Here is a 16,786-nt window from a genome sequence, read left to right on the forward strand (position 1 = left end):
ACAGTGGACTAAGTAGCCTTTGAAGAATAAACTTCATACATGAAGGTAATGCTGTTCAAATATCCACTGATCCTAAAAAAAATGTGTCTGATCAACTAACAGATAACTGATCCATGGAAAGCTTCCTGATAATCACAGGCATATTCCCCATCACTTCCCCATGGGCTTCATTAAAAGACGGGTTGCCATTTGAAAACACACACCGACCTGTGATTAACAGCTCTCACCTGCGTCGGAGGAGGGGGGCGGAGCAGGGCACGCCAAGCGTGTGCCGGCCAGGTGGTGCCACGTGGGGCCGGCAGCGTGCCGGCGATGGTCTTCTGGGTGGCACGGCAGCAGGTCTTCCCAGGCGGTGGGGGTGAGCAGTCCATCTCTCCGTGCTCCCAGTGGGTTAAAGGCCGCGGCTCCTCCTCCTCCGCACGCCTCCCCCTGAGCAGCACAGCTCTCACCTGCACCGGAGGGCGTGCCGGCCAGGTGGTGTCACGTGGGCACACACACATTCGCTCTATAAGACGCACAGACATTTCCCCTTACTTTTGAGGAGGGAAAAGTGTGTCTTATAGAGCGAAAAATACGGTATTCACTTGGCAAAATCTGTGCTGAAACCGGGTGATACACCCTTGATTTGCCTAGTCTGGAAAAGTAAAATCTTGTGCTGATGAATAAGTGAGAGTATTCATAAGTAATAAGAAGACAGAAACTCGCTTATTATGTGATGTCTTAAAATGTACCACATATCCTGACTGCGGATATAAATTTTAAGCAAAGAACAATAAGGCACTACTCCTCAGGGTATAACACAGCGGTTATCTTATTGTACACACTATATTCCTACTGATTTCAATGCCACAGACGCTTTGGTTCCGATGACGTCAACTCTGCTTGAGTTTACAGTTCTCCAAGACGGCCTTGATATAAAAGATCAGAATAACTTTTAAACTAAGATGTTCAGATTTAACTCTAAACATTCTATAGATGTTCAAACAGGCTGCTCATAACAACCAAAGAGTATTTACAGACAATTAGAAGAAAATTATTAGTCCTAAGCAATGTTAGTTAATATAAACTGTCAGGCTTTACAGATGGCTGTTTGAAAAGGGAAGGTGAGTGGGGCAAGGGATTAACCTAGATCTGTGCTTTCCATTTGGAAAACTTGCTTAATTATTACACTCAAAATGTCAGGAACTCTAAATGGGACCACCTTTTGCTACTGAAACGGTGACACTCAAGGAGATTCATTCCAAACCAAACACCACTGAACTAAGTAAGAGCCATTCAGAATTGTTAGAGACTGGTCCTCATTTGCTACCCAACATATTCTGGGAACACGGGAAGCAACATCACATATTGCATTAAAAGGAATTCTCCCTAAAAATGAAAACACAAGTTAAAAGCAAGTATTAGTAATAGTAATAATAAATTTGCACTGGAATTGGAGACAGCATTGCACCATGTATGCACATGGTTAAAAAAATTATGGCACAATCCTATACACATCTACTCACAAGTATGCCCCAATGATTTCGGTGTGGCTTACTCCCAGGTAAGCATGGATATGATTGTGGCCTAGCAAGTTTATCCTTCTGAATAGTAATTGTGCTAGCCTTTTTGTAAGTTGTTCCAAAGCCAAAGATCTGTAAAATGCCTTTCTGTCATCATGCACAGCTTGGATCTGTCCCATTACCTATGCAAGATTCTCGAGGGTAAAGTTGGCAGAGTTGGCCTCACCAGCTATAAATGAACTTGCGGCACTGCATAGTCAATGCAGTGGCCTGAACTGTGAAGCATTGTCTGAGAATATATTTAAAGGTCAACATGTTCAAGTGAACAGGACTAGAATCCAGTGTGGGAGTTCCGTACAAAAGATCTTATTCTTTTCGGTCCTAATTGTTTCTGACATTTTATTTACCCTGTTGCTTCCTTCCTTGAGAGCAAGTACCATGCAGAACTGTGGAACTGACTTGTGACATCAGAGTACGCTGCATGAACTAAACTTTTGATACTTCATCTGTATTCTGACACTTGCAGGAGAAAGCAATTCCAAAATGTGGATTTGGGCTAGAACAGATGCTGCTAACCTGCAGTTGCTTTAGTCCTTCAACTTATCTTTCCCAACTATGTCAGTAAGACTAGCAGGAATCCTTCCATAATAGTAATACTATCACGCAGAACTTTAGGGCTAAGGTCCAAGGACCCACTCAGCAGAATGAGTAGGAGGGCTTCCAAATACAGCCAGGCTACCTCACCCCATTTGGAAGGAAGTGAAGACAGATTACCATTGAAAAAGAGCTCTCTCTCATCCCAAAATAATCTAAGTCCAGAATCTAAAATTATATAGTTGCACCACTGTGATGCCCTACTGACACCATTTACACCTCCTGCCTGACTTTGTGATGCAACACTTTTTCAACTACCACCTAATATGAACACAGAGTTTGTTGGAAACTGTAATTAATTTTTTTGGCATTCAAGCATTGGAACAGTGCATGGTAAAACTTCAGAATTCTTAGGCTTAAAGCCTAAACTGTCATTTCTATATTTAACTCTATTACCTTTCTGTACATATCTTTAAGCCCCAAGATGGGATAAATATAATCCTTCCTGAGAAATATCTTACTGGGCTCAGGCATCAGCATAACATTTGATCAGAGCTTCATGTTTAAGTCATTGTCTCTTTTTTGTAAGAACACAGAGGGAAAAGAACGTAATCAATGCCACAAGTCTGTACATTTAAATTCCGCCTGTATGACATTTCCTTCTACTTTAATTGCTTCCATACAATTCGTATCTGCTAGTCACGCTAGGCCCCAGAGTTCTCTCTATGGCTTTCCTACAAAGAAGCTCTTGTCCTATAATAACCTCAATAATCAAAGTGAAGGAATTATGGGAAAGGCAGAGCAGCCAGAGTGAAATAAATAGGTTTTCAATTGCATCCAAAGCACATTTCAAGCAGAGAGCACTCCAGTCCAACTGCTGGTTCTTCCATCACGGGAGAGAGACTGGGAAACAGCACAGAGTCCCTCTCATGCAAACTTCCCTGACCTGGTGCACCGCAGAAGTGTGGGCTGCTCTCATCATTCCCAGCCAGCCATCTTGGCTGGGGATGATGGGAACTGTAGTTTAACACATCCACGGAACATTATGTAGGGAAAGATTGTTTTATGTGTTCAGGCACAGTTGGGGATGAAACCCGCTTGGGATGTCATGCCAACTTCAGCCAATTAAAGTAGGACAGTTCAGAGATACTTAGGGAGAGTCACACTTCCTTCACATGGAAATCCTTAATGATTTCATAAACTGGCAATGAATACAATCCTCTACAGACTGGAAAAACAAACTGGCAGTTCTTACTCCAAACCATGTGTCAATAGATGCCTTCTTTACTATATTATTCAAGCACATGTTTGCTGAACAATCCCAAAAGCCAAGTTCAGTGGGGGGGGGGGTCACTGCTACTAAGCCCAAAAAGCACCCTTCAACAATCAATTCATTGTTTGCCTATTATTAACAAAACATGTTCTCTTTCCCCTCCTGTCCTGCAAAAACCGGTGTGAGGCAAAGAGCTGAGCTGAACCTTTTGTAAGCAAAAGCATGTATTGGACAAACCTGTATGTCTAAAGTCTCCAAAATACAGGGCTCAAAGCCAGGACCTGCTATGCTCATCCAGGAAGCTATGCCTATTTCATAGAATGCTTTGCAGGAAAACTTGCCCATTTGCCAAGTGAATCACTGAATGTTTCTTGCATTCTAATTTTCCTTTTATCTTTCACACCTACCCCATGTCAATCTCTTTCTGAAGGACCTTACAAAGATTTCATATTCATAACTGTAACCTAACCCAAGATGAACATACATCCATCCTGGGGATTTCATTCATTCCAAATGGGCCTTGTTTGGACCAGTGGCACCACTTTAGTATGAAATGCAAGCCTCTAGGAAAGGTTTCTGAAAGTTTTTTTAAAAAGAAACATGCAAATATTTCCAAACAGTCAAACCTGAATTATCTGGTCACCCCCACTTGCTTGCAGTTTTGTCAAGTGAATCAAACTGATTGTAAAATCTTCTGTTCTGAGGAACCTTGTATTTTAATGGAACTGAGCATTGTTACCAGGGGTGAGGTGGTGGTTTTTCATTTTACTCTAAAAGTGTAATTATGTTTTAAGGCCTCACACTTGGCAGACCTCATTTTGAATACACAAAACAGACATTGTTAAACAGCCCATTGGAAGTTAGTGTCAGTAAATACGATCTATCATTTCAACTCCAGCAGCTCAAGGGAATCGGTTTACAACACACTAACTTAGAACTGCCTGCTCTGCTCTTTTCAGGCACTCTCAAGCCAAGACCAGAAATAGATACCTATCAGTCAACAAGATGTCAAACAGGTCTGTCTCTCAAATGGGCTTTCTGAGAACTCCGGGAATTACTTAACTTCAGATTCATCTTTGCTGGAACAGAACATCCCCCTTAATTAAAACCTGATTGTTCCTCTGTGCAGCCAGCCAATGTTTTTGTTACCTTTGAAAATAAAATAATAAAATAAAATAGGATATTTTGGTCAGGCTCTAATTAAAATGAAGTAGTATGTTTTCAGGTATTAGGAGCTGATAAAGCATTTTAAATTACCCCCAGTGTGGTAAAAATTTGCTTTTGATAACAAAATCACTCCTTCATTTTGAAACAGTTTAGAGCAATATTAATATCCATTCATTTCTGTTCAGAACTACAAGAAGTTTGGTGTGTGTTAAGGTTTTTTTTTTTAAAGAAAAGTCAGTAAGGTACTATATCAGGATACAATGTTAAAATTATAGATGCCAAGCAGAATCTGGACAAACCACTGAATTATATACAATTATTACTTAAAACGTTGTCAAATATTTCTCATCTACTTTTTCAAAAAAGTGACTTAAATGTTATCAAACACTGAAATTGGGTAAGTGTTTTTTTCCCAAGTTTAAGAGGACAGAAAAGCTTGGTGGATCTTCAGTACTGGAAAAGATGGAGAGCAAGCAACAGTAGACAATTAATTTCACGCTAAGTTTCATGTTTAGAAATCACAAAGAACAATGGTTCGTTCTATGGTTTCTCTGTACAACCATGGCTTATTGTGTTGTCTTAACCCAGGATCATGGTTTCTACTCTCCGACAACTACCACAGGGCCCCCTGGAAAGAGTGGCAGCTACAGGAGCCACTCCTGCCATCCTTCTGCAATGTGTAAACCAATGAGGATGAGGCAGACAACAAGCAGGGAGTGATGCACCTTGAGACTGAATTTCAAGTATAGTGGCTGATGGGATACATGCTAATAGTAGGAGGAGTGAGTTGGGAGGATGGATGCAACAGACAAACAGTGATTTAAAAATCACTGTGGCTTGTCATGTCTGGTGAACCTGGTCATTCTCTGCCTATATCCAACGATCACTGCTAGTTTATAGCAATACAGGAAGGACCAAAGCCACAATAAGAGAAGTGGGAGTGCATGATGGTACAGTTCAAACATATAGGAAGTCAAAAGAGCAGCAGTAACCATCAGCTATGAGCAGGAACTGAAAGAAAGTAAAATTGGCTGGCTGGCCTGAGTTACAAAAGCATGGGAAGCTTTGGGGAGGCCCTATCTCACTTCCTCCCACTGCCAATCATTTTAATTTGGTGATCCAAGACTGTTCTCAACACTGCAGCTCACATACTTAAAACCCATCACATGCTGGTATGACAAAAAAGCCGCACTCAGCATGCCATGTCTTCTATAAGGTGTATTGCTGAATGCTGCCTTCAGGAGGCCCTTCCCTACTTTTGGCAGCAGCTGGGTCTGGTAGCCACCACTTCAGCTTGCCACCACGCTCTGCTCCGGCAGGGAGCCATGCTAAAGATTCCAGGTTAAAGGAAGTGGAACGGAGAGGAATTAGAACATACAAATCCCAAGTTCATTCACAAAAGCTAAATCAAATGCATGCCTCAAATAGGAATGTGAATCAGTTGTACTTGCAAAAAAAGAAAAAGAAAGCAAACAAGGGGTACTCTTGCAGCAAGTTTCATGTAACATGGCTTGATTCTTCCCCACACTCAAAAAGCTTTATTAAGCACCATTCAGCCTTAAATTATAATGGCAATATATTGTACTGCTGATTCATCCTTTTCCATACAGCTTGAAACAGTGGGCACAGCAGTGATCAAATTCCTACCCACAGTCATGAATGCTACCTTTCAATCAGTTCTTAAAACACAATGAAGTTAATCATCACCCATAATCAATTATTACCAAGTGTAAGTGAAAAGTAAATACAATATACAATTGCTTTCCTATAGAAGGTATGGACTATATTTGGACTACATGTTTCTTCAAGCACAGCATTTCAAGGTTCTCATGTATGAAAGTATGCTCAGTATCACTGAAGCACATTCAAGTATCAATACTTGGATTTAGTAAGAGTGTCATGGGAAACGAACAGCATCTCATTTGGCTAAGCCTCATGTCTCAGGATCAGATCCTAGCTATGTAACAATCAGTGTCACCATATATATAGGCCAGGTTCAGATGACCATGAAGAAAAGAGGTCATGGTGGCTTCTTTTCCTCACCCCCCTGTGCTTATACCCATGGTGCACTGGTTGCCCTGTCACAGAAACAGAGCAAGGCAGAAGGAGCCTCCCGGGCCATCTAGTCTGACCCCTGGTTCCAGCCAGAATCATGTAGTGCCCAGCATCTGCCTGTCCAATTTTTCCTTGAACACCCTTCACTGATGCCCCACCCCCACCTCCTGTGGAAGTCCAGTCCATATCCTAGGGAGCCTAACCATCCGGAAGTACTTTCTAACATACAACCCGAAACCCAGTTCCTTGAGCTTTGCCGCATTGAACCATGTACTTTCCCCCATTGCACGACACTCTACCATGTGACACCCCTTCACATACCTAAGTCACTATAAGATCCCCTCTAAGTCTCCTCTTCTCCAGGCTGAAAAGACCCATTTCCCCCAATCTCTCCTCACATGGCACCCCCTCCCCTCCAAAAAATGGCTACCATTCTTGTGACCCAGTACTGAACTGATTCTAACCTAGCTATGTCTCTCTTATAATGTGGAGCCAAGAACTGCACACAGTACTCCAGTTGTGGGTGCACCAGAGTATTATAGAGCAGTATTAACACCTCTGGAAGCCACGCTTCTGGTTATACATTCAGGCGTGGCATTCGTCTTAACTGTGGTGTCACACTCCTGGCTCACATTTAACCTGCTAATGACAAGTACCCCAAGAGCCCTTTCACAAATCCTGCTTTCCAACCACTTGTCCCCCATCCTGTACTTACGGCACCTATTCCTGAGTCCCAAGTGCAAGACCTTTCACTTGTCTGTGTTGATTGCCTACCCACTTCCACAGTCTGTCCAGATCCTTCTGGACCTGGAATTTCTGCTTCCCAGTTGTGGCCACTGCCCCCACTTTGGTATTTGGTCAGCAGACTGGTTATCCCCTCCTCCAGGTCCCTGATAAAGAGGTTCAACAGAATCAGTCCCAGAACTGAGCCCTGGGGTACTCTGCTCAACACCAGCTGCCATCCTGATGATTTCACGCTGATATTCACCCTCTGCTTTGAGTCTGTCAACCATGCCCTGATCCATCGGACAGTGCATCAATTTCTCAACCAGGATATCATGTGGCACCTTGTCAAAGGCCCTGCTGAAATCCAGGTAAACCACATCCACCACATTCCCTCTGTCTAGCCACCTCAAAACCTTGCCATAGAATTCCACAAGGTTTGTCCAGCAGGACCTATGTCACCTGAACCCAGTGAATTATGTGGTTAGGTGGCTTCAAAACCAACCAAGAACCCATGGCTTGTCCTCTCGTTCCCACAACATACCTGGCTGGTTTCAGAGAACATGGCAAAGCTATGAAGGTAATTGGGCATATTGCAAAGGCTTCTTCTCCCTATGATTTTCTGAATCTGCACATTTCAAAGTTCCTACATGCTTCATGAAACCTTACAACTTTCAAGGCAGGTCAATGTTATTATCTGTGTATTACAGATTGTGGGATGAGGCTAAGAGAACTTACCTAAAGCCACCTAGTACTGCATGGATGTTATCAATTATGCAGCCAAGGTATAATTTTAGGGCTTTCAACTGAAAGCTGCAATCCTATGTGTATTTCATTAAAAATAAACCCACTGGACAGAGTGACTGGTCACGGGGGAACCTACTTATGCATAGGTTCAGGATATACACCAGCAAGACTCAAAATATTTAAAATTTCCCATTACTGACATATTGAAAGTCTGCAAATGAATATTTGCAGTGCAATCCTATGCATGCCTACTCAGAAGTAAGCCCACCTGAATGTAATGGTGCTTACTTTCAAGTACCTGTGCACATTTTTGGATTTGGAAGTGGATCAAGGAAGCAAGAAGAGTCTATTAAAATTGTACATCTGCTCACATGTTGTACCCTTCTCTAAATTATAACCACTACTCCAAGTTAAAACAAACTGAACAACATGCCTTCAGGAAATTGAGCTAATCTGAATTAGTGTCTGCTCTGTTCTATTATTCTTGACCACTCCTGCCAAAGTTACATGTTTATACAAGCCCTGAATGCAACCAAGGCGATGTACTCCTTCCAGTTTGCAAGACAGGTCATGATGACCTTTAAACACCAATATAAGAAGGGAGAAGCAGTTAGAACTACCAGAAAATCAGCTTTTGGGGGAAAGTAGTTAGGACTACCAGAAAGTCAACTTTTCTTTAGCATATAACAAAGAGTTCAAAGACCACAGAAATATTTTTAAAGCAACTCTTAACAGTACACAAATTTTAATAGACCATGGTTTCTTTGCTGATCTCAGGTAAAAGGACAAAACACATGATTTCTAAGGAAATCAACAAGTATGGAGAATTCCCTACAGCTCAGAGTAGACCCCTTGAACTCAATGACTCATGTTCCCAGGCAAATACTTAGGTATTGCAGTCACAGTGCAGTGAAATTTGCTTGCACAAAGATACAGACATAGCCACCAATTTGGATGTTTCTAAAAAGGGATTGGACAAATCCGTGGAAGAGAATCAGTGGCTACTGTCTTGATAGCCAAATACTACCTCCAGTAGCAGGGGCAGTACACCTGTGCATAGCCGTGGTTTTTCTTGCAATTTATTTAATTTCTATAATGCGTGTAGCCGAGCATCTGTGTAGTTTACAACAATCCATCGAATAAGATAATATACAATACAAAATGAGTAAAATATGATAAAAGATACAATAAAAATATTGTAACGTCAAAGAAGCATTTAAGTTTTAAAACAAAAAAATGACTGCATATTAAACACACACACACACACACACACCTGGGAGGTTTCATCCCCTCAAGGCCCTAGGTATCTCATTCAGTCCGTAAATACCTTGGCATAAAGGACTGTCTTAACCTGTCATGTTTGTTGGATAACTTGAGCAGGATGGTGGTCCTGCATTCATGTCCTGCTTCTGGGGTTTCCCATGGGCAGCTGATCAGCCACTCTGTGAAGAGAATGTTAGACTAGACAGGGCCCAGCGTGGCTCTTACGTTCTTAAAGGCACACTGCTCTTGCTAACTATCATTGGATGAGGCGTACGGCCTGGCTGAAGTACTCAGCCACATGGATTCTCAAATGCTAACTGCAGTTCAAGAAAACAAAGACTGAACTTCCAAGGTACACCAAAAGGCCAGTCCCAAACGTAACAGTGACACACATTTTCACAATTCCAGGCACCACACTGGACTCTGCATTCACAGGAGCTGCACAGCATGCGAGTTGCTATCACAAGTTGAGGTTGCCAACGTTTCCTTGAGCATGGTAGTTGCACAGGCTGAAGTACACACACTGTGGGCTCACATGCTAGGCTGTCCCATGAATTCAGACAGAGGGGCAATTCCCAAGCATGTGGCAGCAGCACCAGCCCCAGTGCCTGAACGGAGTTCAGGACAGTTCCGTTGGCCCAGTCACAGTGGTTGCAGACTGGAGAACAAGACGACAACAGAGAGGGGTAGCAATCCACAAATCCTCATGCAGTCTCACAAAAAGATATTCAAGGTCCTCCCATGGAGCCCATTCATTCTATCCTATTCAGGCACCTTCTCCAGGTATTTCTTTTTTAGAACTGTCAAGGAACCACAGGAGGGCTGGTGCTGTTCCAAAAAGGGAACATGAAAATGGAGTGGGAGAGCCAGTATCTCACCTTTTTTGCAGTAGCAGCAAACTCGGGCTGGAGGACATAGCAGTGTTGAGAGCATTACATTTAAGTTGGAGTTGTTGTCTCCCTCCCAGTTTTTTGCACATCTATTTTTGCTGTGTCTCCACAATTGACAACTCAACATTGCTCCTGGGCAACTGTGCTCAGACCAGCCTATCTGCAGTCTCATCTTGTTAATGTCCATCTGTGTTACCTACTCCACTTTGCGCCTCCCTATGAAAGCAGAAATGCACAAGAAAAATTGAGTGGGCAAGATTATAGGTATCAAGCAGCCGTAAGAGAGCATGCGTGAAAGACTGACCAAAACAACGATAATTTTAAGAGACAGTGAGCACATTTGTGCCATATTCCAAGGCCAATATTTTAAAAGGGTGATAAACCAGCAGCAGTCACGCCAAAGTGCTGACAGAGGGGCTGTCACTGGAAATGGCAAGGTTGAGATCACAAACAACAAAAAGTGGGGTTACTGCTCTTCCCAAGCAGCTACTAGCCAATGCCCACAACTCACAATAAAATTGCTCTCCTAGATTTGGATGACATGACAACCAATTATGGATTGAGCATTCCCTAGAATAAACCATGTTTCAACAATGTGGCTTGTTGCCCAAAAAATAAAAAAAAAAGCCACGCTACAGGAAACAATATAGATTCAGATGACATGACAATACGTCATAGGTTGTTACCCATGATAAGCTGTCATGCCACACCAATCCAGTCACTGTGGGGTAGCCCTAGGGCGAGTTAAATTTCCTATGGGCATCACCGAAAGAATTTCATCTGGACTAACCAGAAAACTTTTATTTCTATGAATCAGTTAGTTCTTGGTAAACAAATGTAAGCAGGCAGGACTTATTGTTTATAGATTTCCAGCACCACCTTCATTTATTTGCAAATAGCAATATACACCTTTTAAGAGCTAGCCACAATACAAAGATAAATACAAACTCCTTTATAAGTTTCTAGAATAGTTTTTTAAAAATCAATGGCTAAGACCCAGTGGCACTTACCTTTGCATAGACATGTGTAAAAGTGCACTGTAGGTTCATCAGACTAAGCTCCGATGGATTTCAGTGAAGGTTAACTCACAATTATTTTGCCTCATCGATTTCAGTGGGACTTCATTCTATTACCTTAGGCTGAAATTCTGAACACACATACTAGAAAGGCCCTGCTTGCACATACTTGAGAGTAAAGCTGAAAAGTCAGTGGGCTGTCATACATGAACTGGTGGACTTCCTGCAGCACACCTTTTACCCCACAGTCTACAATCAGTTCCTTCACAGGTTGCAGAGCATGCCATCTAAGCCTGAATCACTGGGGAATATAGGAGTCAATAACCCAGGAGTTAACACAACAAACAACCATAGGTTAACCACTGGGTTTACACATTTCATACTTATTTATACTGCTCAATAGCTGACTCTCTCTGGACTGTTTAAATTACAGATACTAGGCTATCTCTGTCCAGATAAGGGCAAAGTCGGGCCTCCAGATGATACTACCTGGCTTTCTACAGTGGCATAGTTGGTTCAAGGAGCATCTCCCAAAGCTGCTCCAAAAGTGCTCCTTCAAGGGGAGAGCAATCCCATTTAGAACAGGTTGAACACCATCTAGTTAAAGGAACCACCCACCAATAGCACCTCAGTCTTGCCTGGATTGAGCTTCAATTTGTTGGCCAAGCATGAGCTTAGCACATCCACAGCCTCATCTGTTAGAGAAAAGAGAAAGAGCTCCAAAGCTCCAGGTGGCCTCACTCAGCAGTTTCATGTAATGTTAAATAGTATGGGGTTTGGGCAGACCAAGCCCTGAGGAACCCTGTGCTGGAGAGTCCAAGGGGCAGAACAGTATTCCCCAAGCAGCACCTTCCGGAGCCAGCAATCTAAGTAGGGGTTGAACTACTGTAGCGCAATGCCAACTCAGACAGTGGCTCCCAAAGGTTACAATGGTCAATTGAGTTGAAAGTTGCTGAGAAGTCCAGGAGCAGTAACACAGTCACATTCTCTATCTTCCTCCTGGCATACCATGCAAGATGACTACAGCTGTTTCTGTGCTAAGATGTGGCCTGAAACCCCAACTGAAATGGATCCAGATAATCAGCCTCATCCAATTATGCCTGGAACTGGTTGGCCACCACCCACTCAAGAACCTTGCCTAGGAAAGGGATATTTTCTACCTGACTAAAATTATTAAGATTTCTAGTTCCAGAGAGGGTTTCTTCAGGAGTGACCTTACCACTGCTAATTTCAAGTGGCAGAGGACCACTTCTTCTAGAGAAGCATTAATCACCTCTATGGCCTAGGGAGCAATTCCTTCCCTGCTAGATTCTATTAGCCAGGAGGAGCAAGGATCCAGTACATACGCGGTTGCAAAAACTTGTCCAAGCACCTTGTCAACATCCTTAAGCTATACTAACTGGAACTCTCTCGTATGTTCCACAACCTATGAAGGAGCCAATCACGAATTAGTGGAAGCAGTAATTGTGCTTTAGGCAGCATGCCCACTCATTGCTATCTGTGTTGTTATGGGTGATCCACATCTAAGTTCTGTTGAACACAGCGGGATTTACTTCCAATTAAAGGTACATATGATTCCACGATCTTTGGTAATACAAAAATTCAGTCCTCGTCAACAGGCTCTAGCCTCTGATTGTCCCTCCATTATTTGCCCCATGTAGCAAAATTATGATTTATGTATTTATTTAAAGTTTTTATAAATCATCCCTATACTAGCATCTCGGGATGGTTTACAACGAACAAGCTTATGATACGAGCTTTAGCAAACTATAGTTTACTTCACCAATCACATGTAGCATTATTTGTACTTAATAGGTCTACATCTACACAGGTATAGAAGGAAACGGTTGTTCTGAGTCAAACAATAACTTTATTTTGCACAACTATAAGTGCAAATCGATTATATACAATTTTGGGTTTTCACTGGTATTTGACTTCACTGTTGACAGGTTCTTCCTTACAGAGGTACATATGTTCCTGCCAACTCAGGGTAACATTTCATGTGTCCGCAAAAGCATAAACTGTAATGAATGTGCTAGTCTTTAGAGGTGCCACAAGTCTTTGGTTTTTATATTCAGAAAAGTTAGCAGCCATCTCAAATTCCTTTGCATCAAGGTTAAAGGATTTTGCCTTTGAAGAGAGACATTTAATTATGTTGTTGTAAACAGCCTTTGAGACATTTGTTGAAGAACACTATCTTAAACTAAGGTTCCCCTACCCCAACAAAAACATACAATCTTATGAATGTGTATCTTGAACTTAATTCCACTTACTGACAGGTAAGTTAAAGCTTATTCACAGGTAAAAGTGCACAGAATTGCAAACTAAGCTAACTATTTCTGCTCAGGAAGGCAAGCCCCAGTAACAGTAATACCCTTACATTATCTTTCAAAACCGGACCATAAAGGACAAGGTGTGGCTGTTGAAGCAAACTAAACAGGACATGAAATGTGTTTTTACATTGAATGTGCTTATTTTTCGAATGCAAATATTATGGGGTGAGAAAATATTGGCATTGCAGTAGTGGGGAAGGGGAGTTTAACTTTTCTCCCTGATGAAAATACAAGCAGTGATTGCCTGAAACATTTCCAAACCGCTGACAACTCATTTACCATCTGCAACAATCTACACATAGCATAGGCGAAAATATTACATTCTATACAGAACTATCCTGCATACAGCTGGAAGGGCTGCAGGGTACAGGAACAGAAGTATCTTTAAGCTGAGCAGAGGCAAATGGAGGTCTGAGAGATAGTTGTGCTTAGCCCACAGAAAGATTCTTCTCTGGAGAGGTAGCTGACCTCCCTATAATGAGGCCTCCACCAGTTAAGTTGGACTCCTCAACTTACATGCTATTTGCAGTGGTTTGGCAGAATCTTGCTTCAATCACACCCATCCTCCATGTCCATCTGTGAAAGCAATCTGGTGCAGTTCTCAGCTTAAGCCTGCAAAGTCCATCTACCCCTCCTGTTTCAGAGTTAGCCTCTGAGAAACACAGCAATAGGCAAAGACAGGCAGCCCTTTGACATACAGGCTGGTCAGCCTGCTGAAGGGGTTTGTTTTTCCATAGGTTGGCATTGCTTATTTCTTCTGATTTGTGTTTTAAATAATGGTGGTGGTGGTCATCATCATTCCACCTCATGTATATGAAATCTTTCTTCCATTTGCAAAGAACCCAGAGTAGCTTAAAGGGGTCTTCTCCATTTTATCCTTACAACAACCCTGCAGTGTATATTTGGCTGAAAGTGAACTTCATGGCCAATCAAGAACACACACTCAGGATCTCCAAAGTTTCAGCCCAACATTCAAACCACTATGTCACATATAGCATAAAAGCAAAAATACAGTTGTTTTTACACTATGCTTTAGTTAAGATTACTCTTAAATTCAGAGGTAGCTCTTTTAAGCACCATTCTTTGGCAGAAAGATGAGATGCAAAAGAAACAAAGAGCTACACTCACAACTTGCCTTTCAACTGCCCAAGATGACAACCCTCCCTCCTTTCCCCCTACAAGCTCCTTGTTCCACGGTTCTGTCTCATTTGCTCACTAACCATCCATTTTTCTTTTTAAGGGAAAAAATTAACAACCATGAAATGGGCATCCCTATTTTTTGGCCTGCTAAGAGTAACCAGATGTTTCCTGCATTAACAAGCCATCTCCCTTGTGTCCAGATGTATTCATTGCCTTACTCTGTCTTTTACCAGTTTAACAACTTTGCAGGCTTTAGACTAGGGCTTTAGCACTAGCTTAAGTCACACAAGCCCTAATTTACCATTGGGTGGAGGGGGCAATTCTGCTGTGGAATTGTGTACCACTGCTTGTACTCTAACAGCAGCAGCATCTGCACTGGGAGCTTTCAGAAGACCTCTAGAAGTATAGGTGTTGTGCTGCTGGAGTGTCTCCATCTGGGAATCAACACATACTCTCTATTCCTGGGGCCATCAGCCATTCAACTGGCAACAGAAAGGCATCACAACCAGGATAAAATATGAATGCAGTCATAGAAAATTCTTTTAAGCAACATGCTCCATTCATGTTAAGTCCCTTTCCTGTCTTGTCCAAATGCCCTGTAGTCTCATTTACCTCAACACAGTGTACTGATGCTTTGTGTAAACAGGTTCATTCCATATTTATCCGAATACATAAACCACCGTCTGGCTGCTATAAGCCTCAAAGTCAATACAGAATGTCCATTTTATAAATTCTGGTTTTTCCACTCATACACATAGCTTTGTGAAGCCCCTTCCATTCATTTTCCCACCATACAGTGACTCATGGGGTAACTTCTGCTCTCTAGTTCCTTTCACAAGACATATTTAGAACCTACCTTTATCTCAAACGGTTCATATTCCTAGAACTTAGTTTGCTCATGGCATTATTATAGTTAAAAATTAAAAAGCAATTGTCTGAATAAACTATACTTTTAGATGTAATAACCAAACACAACTAATGTCATGAGCAAGCCAAGCTATGCATAACAGTTTCAACTCCTTTTTTTATGTCTAACCAGAGGGACTTCAACAAGTGGTCCTTGAAAGACCACTTCAGAAGGCAGAAGCAGCTGGCATACTTTGAGCAAATGGTGTATCCTGAAAGACCTTCAGAAGACAGAAGCAGCAGGAAGAACTGGAGGCATTGGAAGACTCGTAGAACATCAGTGGCTGTTTGTAAGGAATTTTAGGAAACTTCCTAAACCTGGTCCTGTTTATAGGGAGGAGCTTAAGTAAGTCAGGACTAATAGAAAGGCAACTGAAATGTTCTTGAGCTAGGAAAGGCTTCACTTAGGAATATTTAATTTAAAAATATTTAAGCAACCTGAAACTGTTATTGAAAAAGTTGCATTTTATTCACTTTTGTAAATTGTTTCTGTTAATGAACATCTTAGATTTCTGGTTCATTTTAAACTGCTTTCTTTAGTAGTGGTATCAATCGTATTCCTATCCTATAAGAACCAAGAATCATTGGAGAATCCCCTTGGATGGGTTTCCAAGCCTTCACACTGGCAGTACTTCAGTTCAGCTGTGGTGTACCTGCTGGCACGATGCCACCATTGCAACAATGCTCCAGAAAACCACTGTGGTGTCGTGATAAAACTAGAGCTGGGAAGATCCATATTCATATCCCTACCCAGCCACAAAACTCCCTGGCTGGCTGACTTGGGGTTGGTCCTTTGCCCTACCCACTTCACAGGGTTACTGTTTGGATAAAATTGGACGTGGCAGAAATGCACAGAGCATCTTAAGTTTCTTAAAAGAAAGGCAGAATCTACAGGTCATAAGCAAATGATAAAATGTTCTTAAGGGAGGAAAACCACGTAGGAGGTCACTTCACATAAGCCAAAAGTTCTACACAGGAAACTTCTTGAATCAATCCCGGAGTTTGTTACATGTGACAAAAGCATTCACACGCGTTTTTTATTCTCTGTATTCTCAGCGAACGCACCTAGCTCTAACAGCGCTGAACGACACGCGGGATCTTCTTCCTACCTTCCTTGCGAGAGGGGGAAAGAACCTTTCGCCCCAGGACAGTTTTGTCCCGTGTGAAACAAGCCTGA

The 16,786-nt window shown here is 42.1% G+C and overlaps 1 protein-coding gene across 1 annotated transcript in view; it reads right to left on the reverse strand.

Annotated features, from left to right (window-relative positions):
- WWTR1 (WW domain containing transcription regulator 1) overlaps positions 1 to 16,786 on the reverse strand; it is a 91,464-nt gene that overhangs the window by 72,934 nt on the left and 1,744 nt on the right. The window lies entirely within an intron of this gene.

Source organism: Varanus komodoensis, unplaced genomic scaffold, assembly GCF_004798865.1.
Source record: "Varanus komodoensis strain SLA01 unplaced genomic scaffold, ASM479886v1 scaffold25, whole genome shotgun sequence".
NCBI classification, from domain to species: domain Eukaryota; kingdom Metazoa; phylum Chordata; class Lepidosauria; order Squamata; family Varanidae; genus Varanus; species Varanus komodoensis.